Source organism: Artibeus jamaicensis, unplaced genomic scaffold (genome assembly GCF_021234435.1).
Source record: "Artibeus jamaicensis isolate MK-2021 breed Jamaican fruit bat unplaced genomic scaffold, CSHL_Jam_final contig_519, whole genome shotgun sequence".
NCBI lineage: Eukaryota > Metazoa > Chordata > Mammalia > Chiroptera > Phyllostomidae > Artibeus > Artibeus jamaicensis.
Genome location: NW_026521871.1, coordinates 22,251,984 through 22,278,738, shown reverse-complemented (window position 1 = coordinate 22,278,738; position 26,755 = coordinate 22,251,984). Strand labels below are relative to the sequence as shown.

The following is a 26,755-nucleotide window of genomic DNA, read 5'->3' as shown; positions in this document are numbered from 1 at the left end:
TCCTGAGAAGTGAGGAAGGATCTAGGCCAGAAGGAAGTCTGGCCAGGCTGTGCGAGTCCGGGCTGGGAGAAGGGAGGGGGGGTGGCCGTAGGCCCCATCTCCAGACTGCGGCTGAAATCCTTTAATTATTTCACAAAGACTCCCTCTAGTCTCATTTCTCTGAAGACCCTCCTGGAGAACCCAGCTCATCATTCGCCTTCCAGCTGCCCACACAAAGCATTTCACAGAGTCCACTCTAAGTACAAGCGATGGCCTGTTTGATTCCTCCCAGCCCTCTCCCCCCCACCCCAGTGTATGGCGCTAAGCGTGGTGGATAGCTGCGTGCTTTCCCGCTGAGTCCTTTCTGTTCCTATGGTGAAAGCACCTGAATTTCCTTTAGAAACCACATCCTCCTCCCTTATTCCTCTGCCCTTCCACTTTCAGATCCTTTGTGTTGGCTTCAGCCTCAGGCTGGTTCTCTACGATCGATGGCAAAGATGTCCACGCTGAAGGGAATAAAGCCTCCCTCACCGCCCCCCCCCCGCAAATAATGTCCAAAGAGAGCAAAGACACTTCTGTTAGTAACCTCCCCTAAACATCAGAGTCCGACTTTAAACCCAGGACACGCATCCAGCATCATCTGGGACACTCTAAGATCGATTATGCACCTCCTTCTCGGACACGTTGGGGAAACATCACATGACCGCAAAACACGCCGCGTTCGGTAGCCGAGCCGGGCCGTGTGCCAGATGCTTTCATCCCTGCTCCTCAGAAGAACCTAGAAAGAAGGTATTGCTGTCACCATTTAATAGATGCAGAAAGCCCGAGTTCAAGGACTTCGCTGTGAGTGATGAGAATCCACAGGGGAAACGAGAACCCAGTTACTGGCAGTTCCTCAACCTCAGGTGCCAGCCTGCTGCTGCCCAGACCGCAGCCGCTCCGGTCTCCCTGGCCCCACTCCGCCGCACAGGGAGCGCGGGCCTTCGCTTCCGGTCACCTCATCTGGTCATTTGACAGCTCCTACAGGTGAAGGCAAACGCATGAGAGTGACTCCAGCAGTGAGGACATTTATAAAGATCCTCCTACTCCTGTTACTCCGATTTCCAGAAACTGTCATGGTTGGAGGGGAATAAGTGCTTTGTACTTCTAATAGAAGTGGAAAGCAGGCTGTGTGCAGGCACACTGGCACGTGCTTGTGTATTATGTATGTAGTAAAGAGCCAGCACGTGTGTACTGTAAATTGTTTTCTCTCTCAGGCAGTATGAAAGGATACACAGAGAAACATGAGCGTCCCTCTCGTCCCAGGGGTCTCCCTGGAGGCGCGCGCTGTGGGGGATCTCGGGCAGCCCCCACAGGTACCCTCTGCATCCGGGCCTGAGTGGACCTATGAACTTATGCATTTCCTGTTTCTTTTTTCATACAAATAAAACACAATGCACATAGCATTCGATATTTTATTGTTTACTTAACAATGTATCACGGAGAACCTTCCATGGTGGGTCACATGGATCTGTCTTATTCTTTTTCTTTCTTTTTTTTTTTTTTTTGAATCTTTATGGGAGCTTTAGTCATGTGGTCAGCAATTTGAGAAGACAGCAGGTTTGTACCCTGACAGACTGTCTTAAATTCCATTTTAAACAGACCATTTTTAGAAGAAGTATAGGTAAGGGGTTTGGAATCCAGGGAAAAGTTATCAGATAAAAGCAGCTGCATTCTTCCATCTGTGCCCTGGGCGGTGGGTGTCTCACCTTGGAGCACAACCGCTCAGATACCATCTTGACGGCTTGCAGTCCTCCTGAGGCACAAAGGTAGAACTGCTTACTGTCTCCTGGAATCAGGGTGGGTCATACCTTCAGTTCCTAGAACAATAGCTTGTACGTGCAACTGCTACCTGAAACTGAAGTTTCCCAACTCCTGAGTCCCTCACCCTTCCCCCACGATTAGTCTAAACTCTCTTATTTCTGGGAGATTGGTTTCATACGGAAGTATTCATTTTGCTGTTGAGCACGTGTCTCAGCATTAGACCCTCTGGGAGGGGGCTCAGCAATACATTTAATTGCAGATTCACATAAGGGGGCACAGTGCCTGCAACAGCAAACTATGATGAAGCACAAAACAGTTCCTAACAGTTGACCAAAGTTGCACACTCTCCAGCTGGGGCTGCGTTTGTGACTTTTAAGGAAAACATTTCCCTGTCCATTAGAGTTACCACAGGTCCCCGATTATAAATATCAGAGTAGGTTATTTTCTTGTTGATATCCTTAAACTAAGTATAATTTCAAAGGCTTTCCAGGGGAGTACAAACACCTATAAGATATGAAGTGAGAGTTGGTTCATCATAAGTTCCTCCTGCAAGGCAAAATTCAGAGATGTTTAGAACATTTCTGCTAAATATACCAAAATATTTTCATCCCGTTTGAAAGGAATAAGTTTTCAATAACAGGGGGTTAAGCAAAAAGTAAGTAAAGAATATAAGTCATTGTATTCAAAATATGACTTTCAAGTCTTCTTGAGGTTCTGCGGTCCATCGTCCCTCCAGTGCTTTCTTTACTCTGGTGTGATGGATCCGAGCTTTTATTTCTGCCAGTTTCACTGTGGCGGGGATGGTGAGGAGGACATCCTACAGTTCAGTCCACTTTTCCCCTAGTTGGCTTTCTGGAGATCCTGTCTTCCAAGTCTTGAGTAGCACCTTATCTGCAGGCCCAAAGGAATGCAGCAAACCTGTGGAGGAGAAGTCTTTACTGCAGGCAAGGTCATTCATTACAGCTAAGGTCTGACTTAAATGTTTCACATATTTCTTTACCTTCACTTCTTAATCTATATACATGTCTCCCACCCCAATCATAGCCTGAAATGGTCACATGTCACAATTTCATTAAGGACTGGGTTGAACCCCACTTTGAGGAGCCACCCATATCCTGAGCAGGGTGATAGGTGAAGCTTGATCCCGAGGGAGATGAGTTTCTTTTTTCTTTTGTCTTTTACATTTTTAAATATTGATTTTTTTTTTTTAGAGAGAGAGAGGAAGGGAGAAACATTGATTTGTTGTTCTACTTTTTTATGCATTCACTGGTTGTTTCTTTTTTTAATTTTAGATTTTATTTATTTATATTTAGAGAGAAGAAAAGGAAGAAAGAAAGAGAGGGAGAGAAACATTGCTGTGTAAGAGATACATTGATCAGTTGCTGCTCACACGCCCCCAGTCAGGACCCGGACCTCAACCCAAGCATGTGCCCTGACGGGGAATTGAACCAACGCCCTTTTGGTTAGCAGGCCAGTCTACTGTGCCACACCAGCCAGGGTGGAGATGAGTTTCTTAACACAGTTTGGCAGTATTTCTCTTCAAAGTGTGATTCATCTTCTCCACTCTTCCAGAAGCTTGAGGTCTCCATGCCATGTGGAGTCTCCACTTGATTCCTGAAAATTTACTAAACTTTTGTGTAATTTCTCAAACAAAAGCAGGTCCATTAACACTCTGGATGCTGCCAGGAAGGCCAGAGTGAGGAATTATTTCTTTTAGTAAGGCTTTCACTACCTCTGAGGATTCTCTGTTTTAGTAGGGTGGACTTCTACCCATCCTGAAAAGGTGTTGGCAAAGACTAACAAACACCTCCACCCTCTGACCCTTGGCATCTGAGTAAAGTCTATTATTTGCCAGTCCTCAAGCGGGCAGTGTCCTTGGTATTGCGGGGGTCTGTCTTGGGTTGTTCTTCTGATACACAGCACATCTAACAGTTACTTTTTGTATGGCTTTAGAAATTCCAGGACCTGTGAGCCACGGTTTAATATACATAGTTAATGAGTCTCTTCCGTAGTGACTGGCCTCATGCAAATGCTTCACGACTGACTCCACTAAATGTTCAGGGAGTTGTACAACTCCTTTCTTATTCTTTCTCCATCCACCATCAGCTCCTTCTTCATCAAAACCCTATTATAAATATTCCTTTAGTGACTCTTTCGCTGCCAGATTGTTTCCTGTAGCCACTTCAGTGTCCTCCTTCTGAAGCCCTGGGCAGTGCACAGCTGCCACCTGTAAAGGTACCTGAACAGCCTCTAATCATTTCGAGATTTCTGCTGCATTCTTATTCTCCTTTTTATTTGGAGGCTAACAGTTCTTTTTCCTTCCAGATGGAACCATGTGATTGCAAAATTAGGAAAGTGTCCCTGAAGTCGGTATACACATTCACCCTCTTTGTGCACAACAGTTCCAGTGCCTCGTCAGTGCCATCAGTTCAGCTTTCTGAGCAGAGGTTCCTGGCAGCAAGGCCTTGGCCTCCACTAACTCCATCCAGAGCCACAACTGCACGTCTAGCCTCTCTGTTCCCTTTGTCCACAAAGCTGCTTCCATCTGCATAGACAGTCCAGTCTGCTTCTTCTAGAGGATGGTCCTGTAAATCAGTTCTGCTAGAACACTCTTCATCAGTCATTTCAGCACAGTCACGTATTAGTGTAGCCAAGTTGGGCTCTGGGAGAAGAGAGGCAGGATTTAACTTCCCGATTTGAGGAAGACGTTGGGATTGTTGAGAAGAATGGCTTGGTACCTGCCCCTTCTTCCACTGGGTCACATTTTTCCCTTCCACTCCAGCAGGCTCAACACTTGGTGGACTGTCCCAAGGAAAACTTAGCTTCCCATAAGGGTTCACGTGTGGCTGACACAGCCCTCGAGGAGGCTGGCCACCCCTGGAGAGTGTCATCTAATTTCTTTGATAGGTAAGCCGATGGGTTGTGAAATGTCACTAAGCATTTGGGTGAAGACTCCTAGGGCAACACCCTGCCTTTCATGAATTTATCACTGAAAGAGCTTTAGTAGGTTCTGAAACCCTAAGGCTGGTGCAGAAGCTGGTGTACCTTCAGGGACTCAAAAGCTTTTGTGTACTCCTTTGTCCACTCTAAAGGCATATATACTCTGGTCCTTTCAGAGCTTTTCCAGTTTAACAGATGTGATGTACAAAGCAGAGCATATGCCCGTGACATCCAGCAGGCTGGCCCTTTGGCCCGACTCCCGCTGGAGGTTTTCTCAAAGGGGATTTCCCTGCCCCGGCTGGGGCTTGTCCTCCACCGAATTTGGTTCCCTGATGGGTTCGAGATGGTGACACCAGTTCAGGCTTATTTTCCTCAGTCCCCTCAGTCCAGTAAGGAGGAAGACCCCCAGGGCTGGGGGGCCGTGGGAACCCTGGCCATGCTCACAGTTGCCATGATATTCAGATCTTCTTGGTCCCTGTCCTCTGACCTTCTGCTGCACAGGCACATTCCCTTTTCTCTGGACCATTAATCTATTTCCTTTTAATCCTGCATCCTTATTATATGAACTCATGAGAGGTTCTAGGTAAGGCACTTTGGTCCACTTCCCTGATCTTTGACAAACAACTCTAACTGCTGTATAATACAGTAACTTAAAGACCCATTCAGCGGCCAGCACTCTCCCGAGTCTAGATTACACAATATATGAGCCAAACAATATTATAATAAAAACCACTTTCTTGTTAGTCACAGGTTTATCAGCATAGGTCAACCAACCAGCCAAAATTCACCCCAAACAGCTGTATCCCAGAATGGAGGCTTCCCCCACCTCACCCCACCAGATAAAGCTCAGTAATATCGCAAGAACCAGAAGGCAGCTTTTTACCCGACAGAGTTCTGAAAACCAGAAGGCACCTAAATTCCTGACAAAGTCATGACCCAGGACTGTAACCTGAACCAGAAAGTGCAATGATTCGATAAAAAAATGAAGACGACAGGAGGTGCCGAGAGTCAGAGAAGGGGAGTCCCCAAGCGAAATCACTTGGCAGCTGATAGGGAATCTCCAAATCCACACACCCGGGCCACCCAGTCCAGACGGCCAGTGGGACTCCCCACCAAATACCCAGACTTACTGGAGAGTCCCAAAGTCTGTCCCAGAAAGGATTCGCCAGAATACGTAACCAGAAAAGCCAGTATTCAGGCTGCCTGTCACCTACTAGAACCAATACGCGGAGACAGGGATTGAATCTCTATGGGCGCTCCATTCAGATGGCCGGTGATTTGAGAACACAGGGAGTTATGTACCCTAACAGACCATCTTCCGTCTTATTTTTTTAATGCTTGCATAGTACTCCACTCACAAATTTCTAACCAGTGTACTACTGATAGACATTTAAATTGTTTCCAATTTGTTTTTTTATTTATGCATTTTAGACAATTTTTTGTAACAAAGATGGAAACAAATAGAAAGTTCTCTGCTTAAGACTTATTTATCCAGAAAATCCAATTAGCAGAGGCCCCACTGTATTCTGGGTGTTCCTGGCAGTCTGGACAGAATTTAAATTCTGAGCTCTCGGGCAAAAGTTTTCGGAATTGTTTTGCTCTGCATTAAATGCAAACTGAACAGAAGGGCACCTGTCTCAGGGCCACCTGCTGTTTGAGCAACACGGGATGTGGGGAGGAAACAAGAGCGTAGGACAGAACCTGGAAGCCAAAACCTCTCTCTCCAGGGCACCCCCTCTCTGTGTCCCCGTGTGTCACCTCCATTAAGTTCTCTCTGTGCGGACCAGGCTTCTCCGCCCCTCCGGGCTGCAGTGGGAAATGCTGGCCAGCCCTACAGGCCCTTTCAGCCCAAATGTCCATCAGAGGTTGACTATCACTCCTGTGTCTGAATCGCCAATTTCTGGAAAAGGATATCTGGTTCCCGCCGTCCTCTGCCCCCTGTTGAAGGGATTGGATCCCTTTGGTCGGTGAACTCCTGGTCCAGTAGGATCTGGTTGAAGGAAAAAAGCCTATTGGAATGTGGCTGCAGAGACCCAGCCCTGAGGGCAAACTGCGAGAACCCACGAGGGCAGAGTGGGCCGGGAGAGGCCCTCGAGCACCCACCTGGTGGTCGCCCAGGGACAGAAGCTGGCTCGTCAGTAACTGCAGCAGCGTGGTCCTCGAGGCCTGTCATGACTCTGCCATCCAGCTTTCCAGCCCAGAGTCTCCCCTACACACACACCCAGACAGCGGCAGGCAGGTCGGCCTGGCCGAGGGTGGGCTCGGGCCCCGGCAGCAGCGTCTTACGTGTCTGTGGTGAGATGACGCGTGGCAACTCGAAGTGTCGGATTTGGGTTGGTGCTTGTAAAGGATGCCGCATCCCCTGATCCACAGACAGAAAAAAATGAGTTTATTTTAACAGCGTTTCACTTCATTTTCTCAAATTTTAAACTAAGAAATTTCATAAACTTGATTGAATATGTGCAACTTGATCTTGAATATGTCCTTTTTAGGAAAAGCATTTTCTTAAAAAAAATATCTGGAAAATGATTAATGTAAATAAGCTGTCTGCACGGAGGGGAAGCTGATGGAAGTCGAGGTAGGATCTGGGCTTAAACTCCCAACTGCTGGAACCTGCAACCCCTGGGTAACTTCCAGTGCGAAAGCCTGGTCGGCCCTATCCTCCACAAGCATCATTCTCGCAGCATCGCTGAAGATCGAGGAACCAGACAGACCTGGAGGGGACTCCAACCTCCATGCAGACCAGAGAGGAAAATCTTGCCAGCAGAGGGCACTGTCACTGCAGCTGGGACTCCGAGCAGCAGAGCCCCTCCCAACAGTGTCCTGGGGGGCCCTTCCTCCCGCTCCTCTTCATTAACTTGCTCTCTGCCTAGCTTACGGAGGGAAGCAAATGCTAACCAAGTCTGTACACACTATTGTCAATTTTCTCAGTATTACCTTACCGTTTGATATCCCAACCCTGAGAGTTTTTAACATTAAGTTAACACTCAGAATAAGACAAGGTAATAACTTGAGACACAGAACAGGTTCTGCTTCAGACTTGGAGTGTGGCTGACCAGACTTGGAGTGTGGCTGACCAGGCACAGCCCATTCCATAAACTAGTTACGCGTGCTTCCTGTCTGCACTACTGGGAGTTTACTCCATATCACACACACACACACAACACAGGCCTGAGGTAACATGCAAAGACCTCAACAGAGTAAGGATGGCTGCTATGGTGTGGCCTGGAGCGGTGCCGCCCAGTGAGAGGGGTGAAATGAGAAGGTGCCTGTGAACTATCTGCAAAGAATGAGAAGCATCTGTGGGCCAAGAGCTAGCCATGGACACCGGCTACATACCACAGACCGACTTGCCAGTGTTCTCAAATGGCCACCAATAGAGCAAAGAGATGCCACCAAGGGCCATCTACTCACTAATAAGGGTAGAGGGGAAGAAATGGCATTTTTAGGATGAAGGTGAAGTACTAGGACACCTAAAAGCCTGCGGATTGCTACATAACGGCACTCACCTCTCATAGCAGCCAGGGCCAAGAGGCTGCCACCCTCAGAGGCCAGATGAGACCAACAGCTTCATGAGCCATGAGGATGTACAGCCTGTTCCCCAGCCAGGCAGCCAGGGAACTGCACCTCAGAGACACTGGTCAACAGGTGTGTGATGGTTGTATGAAACCAGAAAGAGGTACTGTAGGGTAAGTGGAGGCAGCCTGGCTTCCTCGCCCAGGTGTCTGGGCAGCTAAGGGGAGCAGTGTTCCCATGGCCTTGGAGGGGCCTGAGAACTAGTGTCCTCCTAGCCCTGAGACTGGGTCTGATAAACTGTTCCCATAACATGAAGTGAGCTCACATGTGAAGAATCATGTTATGTTATGTACTGTTCTGGCAGTTTTCCAGCTTTGTTCCCCTCTGGTACTTAAACAGGTAGGGACTCCCTGCTGGGGGCAATGATGATGAGAGACATGCAAGGGGACAAGTGCCATGATGGATGCCACACTGGGGAGTAAGGGCCATGACATGGAACATGCAGATAGACACGCAGCTTGCAGCATGCGTGGCTCGCCCACCCATAAATAAAGGCATGCCAGACATCCTAATGGCTCCATGAATAGTTTTCCATCTGTACAAATACCATGAACTTGCCTGGCCTTGAAGGGTGGCAACACAGATACAGAGGCACAGTGGCAGCAGGAAGTCCCGTTAGAAGAGAAGGAAGCTGTCCATTTATCTGGGAAGAGGTCTGAGGAAGAAGCAGGTAACCTAGGTCTAAGCCAATCAAAACATTGCATTTTCATGCTCAGCAATACGCCTGTAACCCACTCAAAGCTAATAAGATTTAAGGGCCCCTGGGAATGCTGTAAGGGAGAAAATGTGTTTATCCCTTGACTTTGGAGCTGAGGAGATACAGAGTTTGGAGACCATCCTTCTGGTCAGCATGTGGAACACCTGGAGCTGAGTGGGGCCACCTGGGAGTTCCTGAGATTATGACTAGCACAATGGAAGAACCAGAGGATCGGGGAAAAGGGAGCTCCAATAACATCGTTTTAGCCCTGAATCCACCCGTGCCAGAAGTGAATGCTACCCCTGGATTTTCAGTGGGCCTATGAACTCCCCTTTTGCTGCATAGAACCTCACTCCTGTGCCTCCTGGGAGGGAAGAGATGAGGTTAGGTGTTCTCCAAGCCAGTTCTGACATTTGATGCCTTTAGGATTCCTTGTTGCTGAGGTTAGAGATGAACCCAGTTGGCCCAGGCGAACTGCTCATGGCCATCCAAAGCTTGTTTTTTACAAGCACCCAGGCCATTCTGAACCTTGTGACCATTCCTAACCCATGAGCGGAGCCAACAACTTCAAGGCAGGACTCTGAACTTAAAGATTATCACAGAGATATCAGCATTCCTATCGCATACCGCGCATTTAGAAGCATCTTGTTGAAAATTCAACTTAAGATTTAGAAGAGCCTTTAGTAAGACAAGGGTAATAAATTAACTGAACCATCCCCATGATTACTAGTTTAAAATATGTAAAGTATCACTGATTTTCTCTTTATTCAAAATTTCACCTTTATCCCTCTTTTTTTAAATGATACTAAGAAAAATATCTAAGGTCATTTCTTCTTTTGTTTCTTTTTGCTTTTTTTTAATTGAAGTAGAATGGTGCATTTTACTGACCACAGTAAAATGCACAAACCTTAAGCATATGCTTGATGGCTTTAATTTCTATAAAACAAGTGACTTGTCCCCTCTGGGTCTGTGTCCTCATCTGTCAAGTGACTGTTGATGAGGCACCATTTCTTGGGTCTCTTCTCAGAGAATTTCTTCCAAGCCAGTGACATCTATTCTGCATATAGTGATGCGGTAGCGCCGATCTTACGATTGCAGTATGTTTTACCCCACAGCTGACACAGTAGCTCTACATGGGTGGCACTGGACAATCTTTGGTAGGCTGAGGTGCTTCTGGCACTGCCTCCAGAAGAGCCCGGGAGGCTGGTGACCAAAGATCCCACAGCCCATGGCCCCCAGCACTGCCATGGTCATCACATGCCCGACAGCCTGCTGAAGGAAACTGGGGGCTGCCATCACTGCCGCACTGGTAAATGCTCCCATGCAGGGGGTCTAATATATATTTGCTGGATGGGTGAATACATCAGTAGACAGATGAATGGATGGGTGGGTGGGTGGATCTCAGTTCCAAGTTCTTCCACAAAGAAAGAGGTGATTCTCAGGTAAGTAGGCTGTTGTTGTGACAAAAAAGAAGATTCCCTCTTGCATTCAGCCATTCAGCCAGATGTTTATTGTTCAAATCACTTTCTAGCTCCTCCATAACACAGCCGGACCATCAAACTCCTCGGAAATCCTTTGGAGTCCAGCATCTTGCTTTAAGCCATAATAAAACCAGATTGTTTACAAATTGTTTGCTGAAGGGTTTGCTTTAGGCCTGATAATGTTAGGTCAGATGGGGAAAATTATGTAGATCAGTTCAGATCTTTAGACTTTAATCCACAGAAAATCCAACTTAAGATGTCCCAAAGTAGACAATTCTGAAGCTCAGTGGTATCAAAATGGGCTGAGGTCTTTATTCATATCTGCCAGCTCTGTCTGTAATATCTACCTTCACAATTAAAATGGCCAATGCCAGTTCGAGTTATAAGCCCCTCACACAAGTCCAAGAGCAAGAAGAAGAGCAGCAGGGCGTAGTTATCCCTTTCCTCAAAGGTTTTCAGTAGTTCACAGTTTAGACCAATTCTTGGCAAAGAGGAAAGAGATGGCCACAGCACGGGTTATCACCTGGAACTAGGCTCATTGTCACCAGTAACTACAGAATTGGCGGTCTCTGAGCGCAGGAGAAAACATGAACTGTGTGAGAGCAACCAACACGTTTGCCATGGGATGGCCACATTGGCAGTCGTTGGCAATCATCCAGGACAATCCCAATTCAACTAAATAAATTATTTTTTAACTTTAAATAATCCATTGCTTTAGTAAAACTGGATGACGGCCATCGACCAGGCAACCGAGGGCTCTGTGAAAATAGCTCTGGCGGTTTTGGAGGCCCTTGGTGACAATGAGGGCCTTCTTGCTCTGTTTACCACAGATTCTCTGCAGCAAATGCAGAGACTCAGTAAGTGCACTCAGCCTCTTCCTGGGTAAAGGTCATGGCTCTGGGAGAAAGCCGCTCATTGTGTGGCCTTGCAGAACAGTCATCATTTGTTTCTTCTCCGTGAAACTCAGCAGTCTGGGAACAGAACTGAAAACCCTTTAACTCTCCTTTCTAGCTCCACCTCAAGAGCACACCCACATGAGCCTGCATAATGGCCCTGTGAGGGAGGCATGTGGAGGTTGGCAATGACCCTGAGAGGGCAAGAGGTTGAGGGCAAGGGGTGATTTCCCAGGAAGTTCCAAAAATGTCACCTTGGAGGCTCATGGACTAACAATTGGCCTTTCATGTCCACCCTTTCTCCAGTCATGGAGGCAGAATGAAGGCTATCCTAGGTGCAGGTGGTGTGTGTGTTAGAGAGAACAGGGCCTGAGTACATGTATGAGACGAAGGGACATGGGCAGGGCCAGAGGACCAGAGAGTGACTCGTACCTGTTGCAATTAGCCCACCCCAGGGATCACCCTGGTTTCACAGGGTGCCACTCTTTTCCCTCCCTCCCAGGGTAGGGAGGAGCCCGTGTGGCCAACTAGGTGAAAGAACAGGTGTATGCTGGATCATTATCATTGTCATGTGCTCTCTTGACCTCTTTTCTGCAATATCTTCATTCATGTTCTGCTCTCATTCTTTCTCCTTGTCTCTGCATATGGCTACAGTTAGGAGCCCCTTCCCCAAGAGCAGAGTAGGTGTACCCCTAGGAGCACCCGAGATAATTTGAGAGAAACACATCACACATTTTATAGTTTAATAGATTTGGCATTTACCTTATTTTTTATTACAAAAATAATAATAATTAGGATTACAATTTGTAAGGTGGCCGTGAGAATTCCATTGGTTCTTGGAATTCTCTAAGAACCTTCTCCAACATTCTTTCTCCAGAAGAATGTTGAACTCCTCCTAGAGGCTGGAGACAAACAAGACCCAGGTGGAGAGAATCTGAATGACATCTTGGAGAAATAAAAGCAGTGGTTTCAATATTTAAAAATCATATGTTTTAGCTCCTAGTTTAATGCTTCTCTTCTATAGATCATGTTAACTATATCTACCTCATCTTAAGCACTTTCTGCTTTTACATTAACAGAAATCTTGCAAATTATTCAATGTAAATAGCTGCTTTCTAGAAGACAGTATAGGAAATTGTAAATTTATGGATTCTACCCTGATTTCTTTTTTTCTTAATATTGGCAAATCACATTTTCTTTTTTTTCTCTTTAAAGATTTTATTTATTTATCTTTAGAGGGAAGGGAAGAAGGGAAGGAGAGAAACATCAATGTATGGTTGCCTCACATGCATCCCCTGCTGGGAACTGGCCTGAAACCCAGGCATGTGCCCTGACTGGGAATCAAACTGTAATCGTGTGGTTTGCAGGCCTGCGCTCATCCACTGAGCTACACCAGCGAGGGCATCTTGATACTTTCTAATTAAAGTTGCTTAATTTTTCCAATAGCACAAGTACCAAGCACTCACAGATTATAATGATGATTATAAAACTTGGTGTGATTGTGAACTCCACTTTTTAGAAGTGTTGGTCAATTTACTTTATTGTGCCCTAACTTTTTTCTCTTTCTTCCCGTGGCTACGACGGCTGTTATCCAGCCCAGCTGCAGAGCTGAGGTCTCGGATCCACGGACCACGATGAACCCAGGACCCAGAACAGGTGTCACTGAGATGCCAACCCCGTGCCTGTTTATATGCCGTGTCTCATTTCAGAGTATGCGACTCTAAGCCCATAGGTCCCCGTTCCAAATTTCTCTCCTAACCTCTTCTCTAACTTTTGATTTTCTGATTTGACCTGAAGAAATTCTGAATCCTATGTTGCTCCGCCATCCCATTCTACATTGAAGAAATGTTTCCTTTGTTTACACCTGCCTTAAATGTTGTGTGAACATAAGGAAATATACACTAAAAAATGTTGCTTGCATTATTATGTGGTCAACATTTATTAGCTCCTACACATTAATTCTCAATGAACATTTGTTAAGATGTAAAAGAGTGAATCAAAGTTTTAATAGTTGTATTTACAGAAACAGCAAGATGATACTAGTAGTTCATCTAGAAGAGAAAGCAAACAGGAATGGTAAGAAAAATTCCAAAGGGAATAGGAATGGGCAAGACTTAGGTACTGAAAGTCAGTAAACAGTTACTGTGGCGAAAAACATATGGTGTCGGTACAATAACTGACAGGCTGCTTAAGTGAACAGAAATGAGAGTCACGAAACTGATACTGACATGTAAGATTTAAAGGAAAGAACATAAACCAATGAAAAAGCAAATGGTCTGTTAAACAAATGGTGTCGACATGATTGTCGATTTGGGGAAATATGCGAAGGTTGGTTCGTCTGATACACTAAAGTAAATTTCAATGACTTACAGAGTGCAATGGAAAAAATAAAATCAGAAATACAACATCAAAACTAAGTGCATGTATATCTGATATCTGGAAAAAACACATATTCTGAGCACAAAATGATGGTGGCAATATCACAAAGAAAAAACTGAGTATGACTTTACAAAAATTGACAATTTCTATATGGTGCAAAATACCACAAACAAGGCTACACACACACATGGAGCAACGAGGAGAAAGTGTCAGCACATCACATGTGCACACATGTGGTTCATGTCTGTTGTTGGCAAACACTGCCCAGGAATCTATAAGAAGAAAATATTCTCCCCCCTTTCACATCTCCAGCAAAAAGAAGCATGAAAAGCTTCTACTGCTGAGATGGAGCCAGGAACCAGGAAAGCAAAGACAAAATATCAGATGCCAAAAACAAGATTATTTAAAAGTTTGGAGATTTGTCCGGAAGTGGAGATAAGCAAGCCAATAATCCCACTGGATAACACTGCCATAACGAAACCACTGACAGGAGGCAGCTGGGAGCTCAGCATCGTCGGAGTCAACAAGCATTGCTGCTAAAATGGACAAACAGGCCAAGGTATGCTTAGGTATTTGACATAAAATGTTTAACAGTGTTGTATCCTTGTAAGGCTTAATTAGTAATGTCTTTGGCCAGGATTCTATTAACCATTATTTGCACACTTTTCCAGAGTAATATAACAGATGTTTACAGTAAATGACTAAGGAGTTGCATGTTTTTGAAGTTTCTTTTCAACCATCCTTTCTCAATGAAAGTCTGGCCACCCTCTCACTATAGAATGTATTTTATCACAAATATCTGTGTCAAGCAACACCTGCATGGCACACAAGGTAATTCTATTACTTGTTCCATTCATGACTGCTTTTATATACAGATATTTTACTACAATTTAATATTCCTTTATCTGAAATGTAGAGAATGGGATTAAACAAAGCCATTGTTTAATAGCAAAAGAGTAAGGAAATGGTCAGTTTAAAAAATGTAAAAAGTCCCTAAATGCCAAAGAAGATCCTCAATGAGCAAAAGTCCGAAGGGACTGCAACGTGTTTGTTAGTCAATTGTGCTAAAAGCTGCATTTTCTGTTTTTTCCGACAGGTGGCACTGCACCAGCGCCCGGCCTCGTGAACGCCGGCTGGTGAAAGAAAGCCGCCTGGAACCACCGCGACCACTTCCTGTAGCAGCGATCATGGGATCCATTTTTTTGTCTGTTTGATTGTGGCCTTGAAGAACCTCACTTTGTCACAAAACATAGACACAGGACCACACACAGGAAGGCACTTCATTAAGTGTATGTGTTGAGGCTGACTCAAATGGTTCTTCCTAGAGCTAAATTCATTTATTCATTCACTCATTTTACTTGTCAGTAAATATTTTTGTGATACCTGTCATATGTCGGGCCCCATGCTTGGTGCTAGAGATATAACTGTTGAAAAAAAAAAAAAACCATGGGCCCTGTTTTTACGGTCCTTAAGGTTTAGTGGAGGGAACAGAGATTACTGAAATGCTCACATTAATGAAATAATCATGAACCACGGTAAGTGATTCAAAGGAAAACTGCAAGCCATATACCAATACAGACATCAGGACAAAGTGAACCAAAGTAGAAAGCCTGTGTAAATATAGACTGAATTCTGTACTGACTGAGATAGGAATTGCCTAAAATGTGAAAGTCTACCCTGTGCATATCTATTAGGCTGTTAGGAGTATCTGTGACACTGTTTAAAATCACCCCCTAGCCTCATCTTGGGAACCAATATAGAAAATAATAGACACAAGAAAAGTGTCCCATTCATTTCCCACTAAACCTCACACTTCAGCCAAAGTCTAGGACGGTTCCAAACTTGCTCCCCTGAGTGGCTATCCTGCCCCTAGCCTCTCGCCCTCAAAATGCAGTAACTCGATCAGAGGCTGCACATAACCTACAACTTAAATTTCCCAAACATGGTTTTCTTCGTATCAGTTTCCTTCTCATGGAACAAACACTCTGACTCTCTGGGAGCTGACATTCTCACCCTGTTACTCAAGGATCTCCGTGACATGCACTCACTTCCTCGGCCCCTGCACAAGCCCTGGAGGCAAAGAAGTGTACCGAGCACCCCCGGAAGAGCCCGGCCGCCTCCCTTCCCTGCCTCCTTTCTATGCCTTTGATCCATGCCTTTCCAGGCCTCCAAAGTGGCTTTCTCTCTTACCAATAAATGATGCCTTCCTTACAGTAAAATCACCAACCTTCTGGTGTTAAATGTCCTTTCTTTAAAGAAAATAAATAAACCTTGAGTGTAAAAACAGTGGGGTTTTTTAAAAAAAAGATACTTGCTTGGCAAAATAAAAAGTTGATAACCCAATGTCATTCCTCCCAGTAAAAACCTTTTTTCAAGCCATAGAATCAGGGAGGCACAGTCGTACATAGATGTCTCCCTTCATAGACCCCAGGGCCTGGTTCCACTTGGGGAGAAAATGAGCCCACACCTGGGAGGACTGACCTGGTCTGCAGGCCCCTGTGAGTCCAGGCCAAGGAACCTGGAGGGTGGAAAAGAGCCCTTTTTTCTGTTTGTTAAGATTTGCCCTCAGAGTTCTGGTTTCCTGTCTGAGGACCTGCATCTTCTTCTGGCCATTGACTGGACAGACGCGGTCTGCCCACAGGGCTGCGGCCCGGCCTCACAGGCCTCTGTGCAGCAACCACATGAGAGCATGACGTGTGGTGGGGAAAATCATCAATACATATAAGGGTGACAGTAGTTTTGAAGTACCCACTTATGCTGCTTTCTTTCATACGGGGGTGGGTAAAAGTAGGTTAATAATAAATAAATAACACATAAATAAATAAATAAATAAATAAATAAATAAATAAATAAATAAAACGAGAATAAACTGTGTTTTGTATACTCAGGACCATAAACCCACCTTTGTCCACCCTTGTGCTTCCTTACCTTGACCTGTCTCCCTGGCCAATATTTGCAGAGGTTTCCACTGGCCTTGGGGAGGTTTAGGGTTGTTACAGAAGTGATACAAACAGAGAGAGAGAGAGAGAGAGAGAGAAAATGTAATTGTCAGCTTTCAAATAGGATTTTAGGATTTTTCAGCCATATAATCTTAAATGCTCAGCTTTGTAAGAGAGAAGAGATATCCTAGCTTCTTGTATTTCTCTTGTCGGCATATCACAAAATAACTTGACCACGGTTTTACACAGGGAAATCCTGGAGTAGACAGGAAAAGAAAGAGGAACATCCACCCTGTCAGTCCTAGTGGAGTACGTAAGGGGGGAAAAGGAGAGAGCGGTGGCAGGGATATCGGAGGTGACACCAATCTCCCTTCTCCGGATTCCGCCCAGAGAGGGGGGTTTATTAATTAAGTGGAGGGCTCCTGAAGACTTCTCTGGGCCTCTGGGCCTCTGGGAGGGGCTCACCTTGCAGGTTGGCTGGCACCACCCCGGGAGCGGCTATATCTAGGTTTAACTCAACAGCACAGCTTGGTTCTACAGGGAGAGAGAGGGGATATAATCTTTTCTAGGCTGCTCCCAGAACCAGTGCGGAATAAATTGGACAAGGAGTCCCCACCTGCCCCAGAGGCCTGGAAAGTACCTGAGGTGAGAGTCAACAGGCCTCTAGGCGCCAGCCATCACGAGGGAAAAGTGAGTCAGCACCAAGGCTGAGGGTGGATATTCTGGGCGAGAGAGAGTCAGATGGAGGATGTGGGGTCTGCAGCAGCAGCCAGAGCAGAGACTGAGTCATCAGGGAGCCATAGCAGGTTTTCAGCCCAGGAGGAACCACAGGTACTGTAGACATGTCCTCAACAGCAGCTGCTCACAGAACTCCCAGGGATGAGGCGGATACAACCCAGGGAGTGTCCAGACCACCCACCCACAAGCAGCAAGCAGCAAAGATGCAGAAGGTGCTGCATGACCTGAGGATCCCATCTTTTCCATGTGCCCGGGGAGTGCGTTAGCCGGAACTCCACCCCAAACCCAGACACCATCTCAAAACGCCAGGAAGGGAGGATTCAGATATCTAAGACACTAAGCTTTTTTACATAAAGAGATGGACTATTTACCTAAAATGTCTATTTAAATTGCTGTGCCAGAGTATTTTCTCTTCTATTCAGCAACTGGAGGCTCATAAGGAAGATAAGAATAATTTTTAGAGAAATAAAGATGCTACAGATCTTCTCTGCACATGTGTGAGGAGGGTGAAAAAAACCTGCTACCCTTCGCACATATTGGTATTGCCAGCCTTTCCCGTCCTCCTCCTGCTTCTAAATTTGGTGCTGCTTGGACCGCTCAGCTCCTCCCATCCACCCACACCCAACTGTGCAGAAGATTGTGGAGGGTCCAGACTGGATTTCTGGGATTTTCAATGCAGAATTGGGGAAATGGGAGAGGATGAGAAGTGGTATAAGCCACATGGGTAGAATCTAAGGAGAAAATGAAAAACCAGCTCTTCTCACAAGAAGCCATGGGGAACAGGGGACAGGAGTGTGTGCAGACACATTGGGTGGGAGCAGGGGAGGGGCAGGGAGAGACGCAGGGGGAGGGCACGCGGTCCTGGGGAACCAGAGTGAGGAGTGGCGTGGACAGACATTTGAGGAGACGAAAGATTACACACTTGCATCTCGTTTATATCCCTTTGGATTTTGATGCCACTCTCCCCATCAGCCCTTCCATGCATTGTATCTACGTTCACTGAAGAAAGAAGGTAGGGGGCCACAGAGAGAAGGTATGGTGGCATTGTCATCTGTCCCTTCTACCAGAAAAGCAAAAGCCTTCTGGAAGCCCGAAGCGGGCTCCCTCTCCTATCTCATTAGGTCACATAACCAACTCTAGCCGTCAGGGAGGCTAGCAAAGCAGTATTTAGCTTTACTGACCTCTACCATAGGACAGCAAAGCAGAAGAACCCTCATGGCTGTAGACCCAATGGGAGGGAAGATGCCCAAGGTGACGTGCCCAGGCCAAGGCTGTTGTTGTCTTCTTGGTGCTTCTTTCTGCCTTCCGTCGAAAGAGGGTGAGATCAAGAATGTAATGAGAGAATGAAGCCCTGACCCTTTATAACATGTGTTAGTATAGTATATTTGTTGTCGTAAATTGGTTTTTTAAAAAAATCTAATTCTTTCTAGATAAAAGTATCTGTTGAGTTAACTATAACAGAAAAGTCTCCTGCTTCCAGCCTAGAAATCTCTGACTAGCTGGAGGCCTGATGGGAAAAGTGATGAGAACCAAAGTCGAGAGTTGATTGCATGAGAGATCCTGAGCCCAGGCAATGCTGTGGGGGGCTTAGACCTGGAGGAGATGGCCTTTCTTACCAGCTCGGCCGACACCTGGGAGCTCTACAGGCTCTGAGGGACAGTGTTCCTGGGGTGGGCCTGGACATTCTCAGACAGGCACCGTAAAGTGGTGAGGACCCCTCAGGCTACTTCCTGAGTAGACACGGAGACAAAGGGAAGCAACAGCGGGGAAAGAAGAACATAACAAGGCCTGCAACCCCCGCTCTGCTAGTGCTGGATCTCCCCGAGCACTGGGGCACTCGTGGAAATAAATCACCAGGGAGAGGTTGAATTATTCAGGCAAGTGGAAGGTGGAGGCAAGATCAAGAACTTTGGGTTACTGATGTTAGCAGGGTTTCGTGTGTAGCCACAGGCTGATATGGTTGCCTGGAGAGCTGACCATAATAACAAGTATGAAAACAACTTGCTACTTTGAAATCGGTTTTCCAATTTCCACAATAACCCACAAAACACGGAAGATGTTTAGATCTAGCCCACCACTGGACAGCAGTTCGTGACCCATGAGCTTCTGCTGTCCTTGGCGTCTGTGCCAAAAATGAGCTGCTTGTGACACACACAGCCCTAGCCCGAGGGAAGGATTGCAAACCCCAGACCCTGCCTCCTTCCTTTTCTCCTTCCTCATCTGACTTCTGAGACGTTGCCTTTTCTCTGCACCTAAGCTTGCTGCAAAGTCCGGGCTCAGCCCAACATGGTTATGTGGTTTGCTCTGGTTTTCCTTGTGGGTTTTAAATTCAGAATGCTGAGTTCATTTATTAGCAACCTCTCTGCATAGGCCATCTCATTCATTTATTCATTCATTCTTCATTCATTTATTCATCCATCCATCACTCACCAAACAGTTAGTAACCGCCTCCTGTGTCCTTTCATGTTTTCTGTACACTAGAGAGGCAAAGACCAATAAAATATTGGCCAGTCTTTGGGAATCTTATACACAGGCAAACAAATAGGAATGGTGAATGTGTTATGAGCATTCAAGTGAATGTACACATGAGGTACTCTAGTGGCAAAAGGAAGAAGAGGCAAATTCTATGGGGGTAAACCAGGAGGGAAATCTCAGGCATGATATATACTGAAATATTTTCCGTTGAAATAGAGGTAGGTATGGTGGTCTGGCGGTTCGAGTTGGCTGTCTACTCTATGGCTGTTGGCTTCCTTTCTTTCACAAGAGAACGTTGGTTTGGTTCAGCTCTTGGTTCTCAGACAGCAACTCGCTTTTGGCAGGAGAGTCCAATTTCCAGATCCAGGGACTATCTATCAGGCTGAAGCAATTATATGTTCATCATGATTATGAATGAGATTTAGGAAGAATATACCTGATCAGGGTGGGGAGAAGCACTGCAGGAGGGGAGTAACTTCCACGGGAAAAAACCCTGTGTGAAAAGGGTTTTTCTCCCTGATTTAAAAAAAAAAAAAACAGAAGAAAATGTTTCTTTCTGCCATTGAATGTTAAGATGTTTAGAACTTCGGCAGTCATCTTGTGACCACAAGGCCAAAGCTGAAAGACTTGCATAGAAGCTAAACCAGAACCTTCTGGTAGAGTTGATGAATTAATCATTTGTGGTTTGTGGACCTAAGGACATTTTTCCCCCAAGTTTTTACTGTTGTAAAATATACATAACATAAAAGGGATCTTGGCTACTTTTATGCGTACAGTTCAGTGGCTTTAACTGCATTCACACTGTTTTGCAACCATCGCCAGTGTCCATTTCCAGAACTCCTTTCATCGCACAAAACCAAAACCCTTCACCCACCGAACAGCAACTCCCCCGCCTTATCCTCCCTCAGCCCCTGGCCGCCACCACGCTACTTTCTGTCTCCAGGATTTTAACTTCTCTAGGGACCTCATGGAAGTAGAATCATACTTATTTGTCTTTTGTGACTGACTTAGTTCACTTAATATAATGACTAGCCTCAAGATTCAGGCATATTCTATAATATATAATGTATTGTATAATAATATAATTACATCGTATGTATAAACCACATTTGGCTTCTTACCATCATTCATCTTTCAATGAACACTTGGACTGCTTCCACCTTTTGACTTCTGTGAATGATGGTGCTGTGAACAAGGGTATTAAACTCTCTTTGAGATGGTGCCTTCAATTATTCTGGGCATATACCCGGAAGTAGAATTGCTGGGTATCATACTGTAATCCTATCTTTAATTTTTTCAAGACCCATAAAGATTTCTTTTTTATGGACAAAACCAACTGTAATTGTTTGAGCCATTCTCTGACAGGCTTCCTGTTACTTGTAGCCAAAGGCCTCCGAAGTGGTCTGAGTGGGATGAGAATCCTGGACAAAGGGAGCCGTTGGGCTACAGTAGATCTGCACAGAACCGCCCTGTACATTTAGGGAACTGCAAAGAGCTGGCATATCAGTACATAAAGTGCAAATATCAGTCGTATCGGTCCTTGAAACAACAGAACCTTCCCTAACCACTTTAAGCAGGAAACTGATGTATTAAATGTATTGAGTAACTAAGACTCTCTTGGAGGGTCAAAAAGCCAAGTTGGAAAGCTTTTCACCCAAGAACAATACTCAAGTCACACATCTGGTCAACACCCACAGCACTTTGGTTTGCGCAACATACAGCAGCTGGGGCCTCAACCAGCAGGGCCTGAGGTCTTTGTGCTATGCCTTGCCATCTTCACCGGCCACGTCTTCTCATATTTCTCTCCTCTGAATTAAGTCTCTCATGGCTGTAGCTCCCTGGGGTTTGTTAAACTAAGACACACAAATGAATCCCAGGTCCAAGAGGCTTTGATCTTGAGAAGGCTGAACACAGTGTTCTGAGGTTCATCAAAATTCAGTTGGAAAAAGTGTTGTGATTGACTGGCAGTGCGTGCCATCTTGCTATGGAAACGATGTGTGCACTCCGCCCCCCAAATCCATATGTTGCAGCCCTAATCCCCAGTGTGGCTGTATTTGGAGATGGGGCCTTTAAGGAATTAAGGTTAAATGAGGTCATAAGAGAGGGGCCCTGATCCAACAGGACTAGTGTCCTTATAAGAAGAGATAGCAGAGGACTTATTCTCTCTCCCCATGTGCATGCATCAAAGAAAGGCTAGATGAGGACATAGAGAGAAGTTGTCATATGAAAGCCAGGAAGAGGACTCTTACCAGAAACTGAATTGTCCAGACCTTAACCTTGGAGCCAGCAACTTGGGCAAGAGCAGAAGGAGCTCAGGAAAAAGGCAAGAATTCAATCTTATCCTCCCCTCCCCCAATCCTACCACATCTCCCCATAAGCCTCCCTGCCTGGGGCAGATGTGGGAAGAGGAGATGTTTTTACTTTGAAATCAGAAGTTCTGATTATTGTTCTGCACTGGAAACTTAATATTACTGACAGTAGTGTCCTGCATGAGACTTCACTCAGGGCAGAAGAGAAGTTTAGTCCTAGAGCAGGAAGAGAAGGGTATGGAGAGGGGAATAAATCTTTTTTTTTACCCTCAGAATTCTGCTTCTGCAATAAAATGGCTAGTACACAAATTGCTGGCCTCTCCTCCTCCTCCTCCAAACTGCCCTCCCCCTCCAGTCCCTTCCTTCTGGACTCCTCTTTGTCTCCAGGAGCAGCCTATGCTCTTCTTGGCTCAAACAAGAGTCTCCTATGGTTCTCTTCGACACAGCCAGCTTTTCCCCTTTCGGACTAAACCCCCAACAGCTTTCTCACCTCCAAAACAGCATGGAAGCCACTCAGAAGTTGCTCTCACCATCAGGAATGACTTCCTCTAAGAACTAGGCTCACCCAAACACTCACCACTGGGAAAAATATCCAGCGGGAGATGTCTCTTCCTAGGGTGGCATTGGAGCAGCGTGGCTGGGTACTCGCACTGCAGTCGACTGCATTGGGCCCGACCTGTCCTACTTACTAGCTGCCTGAACTGCGGAAGTCTTCTCACCCTTCTGCACTCAGAGACATCATCTATAAAATGGAAATTACAATACCAGCAAAACCAACAATAAACAATCATAATATCAACCATGTGTGGGTCCACATGCATAGTCTGGCACAAAGTAAGCGCTCGGCATATGCCACTATTAGTTACGGTGATTGGCCAGCGGATAGAGATACTTTTCAGAGAAGTTCCCCCTTGGACTTGCATTGTTAAACCTCCCTCCTCATTTATGTTTTCCCCACCCTGGGTTTTGCTGTAAGAGGGGACTTTGAACCAGCTCTGTAGCCAGTTTCTTTCTAGTTCCACCCAACTCTCCTCTTCCTTCCTCGGAGTTTGGAAAAACACAAGGTCACTATCTATCCAACCACCATTCCACTGTTCTCCCATGGCACTGAGGAGGGGACTGTGAGGTGACACATTGATCTCTGACCTGCAATGAGTACAGTCAGGCGGGTCACCAGCCCCATCCTCCTTTGCTGACAGCTGCAAACTCAAACATGTCAGTCAGGTGGGTGACAGGCTCCTCGGCCTCAGGAGATCTTAGCTATGCCTTTAGATTATGAAAATCAGCTGGGCCATGCATGGCCTGAGGTCCCCCAGCCTGGTTCTTGCCACTGGATGGAACATTTCTGCAGCTGCACGGTGAATGGACAAATCTGCCTGGACAAATCTGCCCGGACAAATAGAAAAATTCCTTGAGTAAAGAGTAGCAGATGAAACAAGCGCAATTTTTGCCCAACTTTCCAGTTTTCTTTTCGAATCCATTGTTTTGCCAGTTTGAAAAGACAAGAAGAGTGAGGTGGAGGTGGAGTGCATATGCCATCAAGTTCAAAAGCAGGGAGACTGAGAAACAGCTCAAGTCAGACTGGCCTAAGAGCAGAGACTGTGCCTTTGTCCAGCAGTCAGTCTAGCACCCTCCTCTAGGAACTGAGCAAATCTGAAAATATTTTTAATGGAGGAACTGAAAGCTTTAGGATAAAAACTTGTCCATATTTTTTGGGCGCAACCTTGTTATAGCCCAGTTTGCCTTGTTAAGGTAAAATGTTAAAAGTATATTTTGAATATTCTGCACAACTATTCTGAGTATTTCCGTTCTCACCTCACCTTCTACCAGTCCAACTTTACCAAAATGAAAGATGCTGGTTGGTTTAGAGGTTGTCTGTACCATGTAACTGAGTGAATAATGCTTACTATACAAACGGTACTCTGATGAGCTGATGGGGAAATCAAGTCAACAGTGACCAAAAGAACTTGCCTTCCTAAGTCCCCTAGAAATAATCCTGCCTCAGGACAGAGTAAAGCCCTATGTAAATAATCTCCACTTAAATACTGAAAAGCAAGCACATTTTTCTTCTCCTGACTCACCAGAAAGAAGGTAATAAATAACTCAGGACCAGGAGATACCCCTTTTATTGCTGTGTTAGAGGTTGATGGGTGCTGATTCACAATCGTGCTGTGTAAATGACAAGTCCTGGAATTAGCTGCTAGCTGTAGGACATCTTCTTATTAGAGGCAACGCAGTTTTGAAGCATGCCACCATGCCACCTCAGCCACCATGAAGCAAGGCACTTTATGTATGGGTGGAAATGACTGAATGGGTTAAAAACTGGTGAAGAAAGAGGAAAGGACATAGTAGTGAATGGTTGCTCATCAGAGCAGAGGGGGCAGAGATAGGAGAGGTGGCCTTTAAACACATTCATTAATAATTTGAGGAAGGAAGTGAAGTGCAAGTTTGTGCATGATGCAATATTGTTCCAGTTACTAAACATCATGAAGAAATGAGAGGAACTCTAGATGAATTTAAAACACAATGCAAGGGCAATAAAAGGAAGGAGAGGTAACAGCCTTCTTGTAATTGTACTGTGAGTAAATCTTATTTAGTCTTCATAAAATTTTATTTCCTGACTACTTTACACTAAGGAAACACTGACTTTGCTAAAGATCTATGAAAATCAGGCCAGTATCAGTAATAAAATAATAATGTCCTCAAATGTTTACTCAGAGTTAGAGTAATTAGGAATGATCTTGGATGAAGAAAAAATGAAGTTTCTGGATTTTAGTGAAACAGTATGAAAATTCTGAAATCTGCAATAGGAATACTGCTTGAGAGAAAAAAGTGGAAGGTCACTTCGTCTAAAATTGTTTTCATACCTTTAGTGACAGTTTATTAATAGAGTTATGGACTTAGGGTTAAGCTAGTGAAAAAGAAGAGAAATTAGGAGACTGTACAGATATTGATACTTTTAAAAGGAGACACAGCTTTAAAAACTAGCTTTTAAGTTCAAATTACAGAATGTTATTAAAGTTTCCCATTCCTATTTTAACCTTTTTGGACAGGTATGATAATGAATAATAAATACAAGTCAGAATTTTAAAAACAGGTATGGTAATCTTCCAGTCTGCTGAGTGGAGGAAGTAAGTGATTCAATCCATGTATTCAACAGATATTTATTGAAGGAGTAAAAAATGCAAATCTAGGAGAAGAGATAAACAAGTACATAGGCACATAATACCATGTGGAAAGTGATCAATGCCGCAGAACAGCACAAATGAGAATCTTTGTCTACGTGAGAAAGAGATGGATGGATGGATGAGGCAGCCTGTGGCAAGGCAGGAAGAAGGTCAGCCCCAGCAGAGTCAGGATGGTGAGAAAAGTGACTCAGCGCGCCTGGTGGTAAGAGGAGTTAGGTAGGCTGGGTCTAGTTCCAGCACTGGACATTTGCCTGAGGAATTCTGACTTTACTCCGCTGTCATTTCTAGCACTCTTCATGGCCTATAGTGAAGCTTGCTGGTCAATGATATTTTTTAGAGTGGACGAGTGACAAACTCCAATTTTTGCTTTAGAAAGATTAAGTGGTGTGTAGGAGAAATGAGAGGGATGGGAGACCTCTTACAAAAATTCCAGTCAAGAGCATGAGGTTATGTTTACTGAGTTAATCCTACTACGTGTCCAGTGTTCCCCGAAATGCTCCACACACAGACGTCAATAATTATTCAACCCTGACAATAACCCTTTGAAGAAGAAGGAGTAAGTATAGCATTCCCATTTTACTGTTAAAAAACAGATTCAGAAAGGTTGATTAAATGTTGTTGTACATATTAAAGTGGTAGACTTAGGCTCCAACCCACGTCTGCCTGTCTCATAAGCTCATGTCTTTTTAAAAACAAAGAAAAAAGCAAATGCTATAACATGTTGATACTATTCAAATGATTATTTTAACGAGGACCAGACCAGGAATAGAAATGAAGGGAAGGACAAGGAGATTTTTGGCAGAATGAGAAGGATGTGACAACTGAAAACAGTATGATGACAAGGGATTTAAAAGAGTCGAAGTTTTTAGCCCAGATAACAGAATATTGCTGTGAACTCAGCTTTGAAACGGAAAATAGGAAATCAAGTGTCAAACTTACCATTTGAAATGACACCAAAACATCCACATAAAAGAGGTAAGTCCACTTTCTCCAATATGTGTAAATATCATGTAGAGATCACCAGCAACACACCCAAAATCGAAGTGTCACTCCTCAGTGACAGACACATATTGAGGCTATTCTTTCCGGCTGTTCGGCCTTTGCCCAGTGGTTTCTACCCCTTGTCATGTTTCTGCCTCTCCTGGCTCATCTTCAGTTGACCCCTCAGTGCCTTTTCCAGGAAGGCTCCCCAGTTTCCTGATCTGAGTTCTTTTCTCTCAGTGCTTCTGTCCTTTTTTGTCTCCCCATAGACTGAGCTGCTTGGAGGGCCGGGGATCTCTTCACCTTGACTGTTTTATAGTCTCTGAGGCTATCACTAATGCTGAACCTCAAAAAATGTTTGTTTACAGACTGATTCC

The 26,755-nt window shown here is 45.1% G+C and overlaps 1 long non-coding RNA gene across 2 annotated transcripts in view; it reads right to left on the bottom strand.

Annotated features, from left to right (window-relative positions):
- Nucleotides 1-541: 541 nt before the first annotated feature.
- The window catches only part of LOC119044848 (uncharacterized), a 79,817-nt gene continuing 53,603 nt past the window's right edge, over nucleotides 542-26,755 (bottom strand). The window contains exons 3-5 of one of the 2 annotated variants that reach the window (XR_005081685.2): nucleotides 6,826-7,084; nucleotides 6,481-6,712; nucleotides 543-2,700 (exon numbers count right to left, since the gene is read on the bottom strand). This is a non-coding gene — a long non-coding RNA (uncharacterized LOC119044848). Of the gene's footprint in view, nucleotides 6,713-6,825; nucleotides 7,085-26,755 lie in introns of both variants that reach the window. The other variant, XR_005081684.2, reaches the window with a different exon arrangement.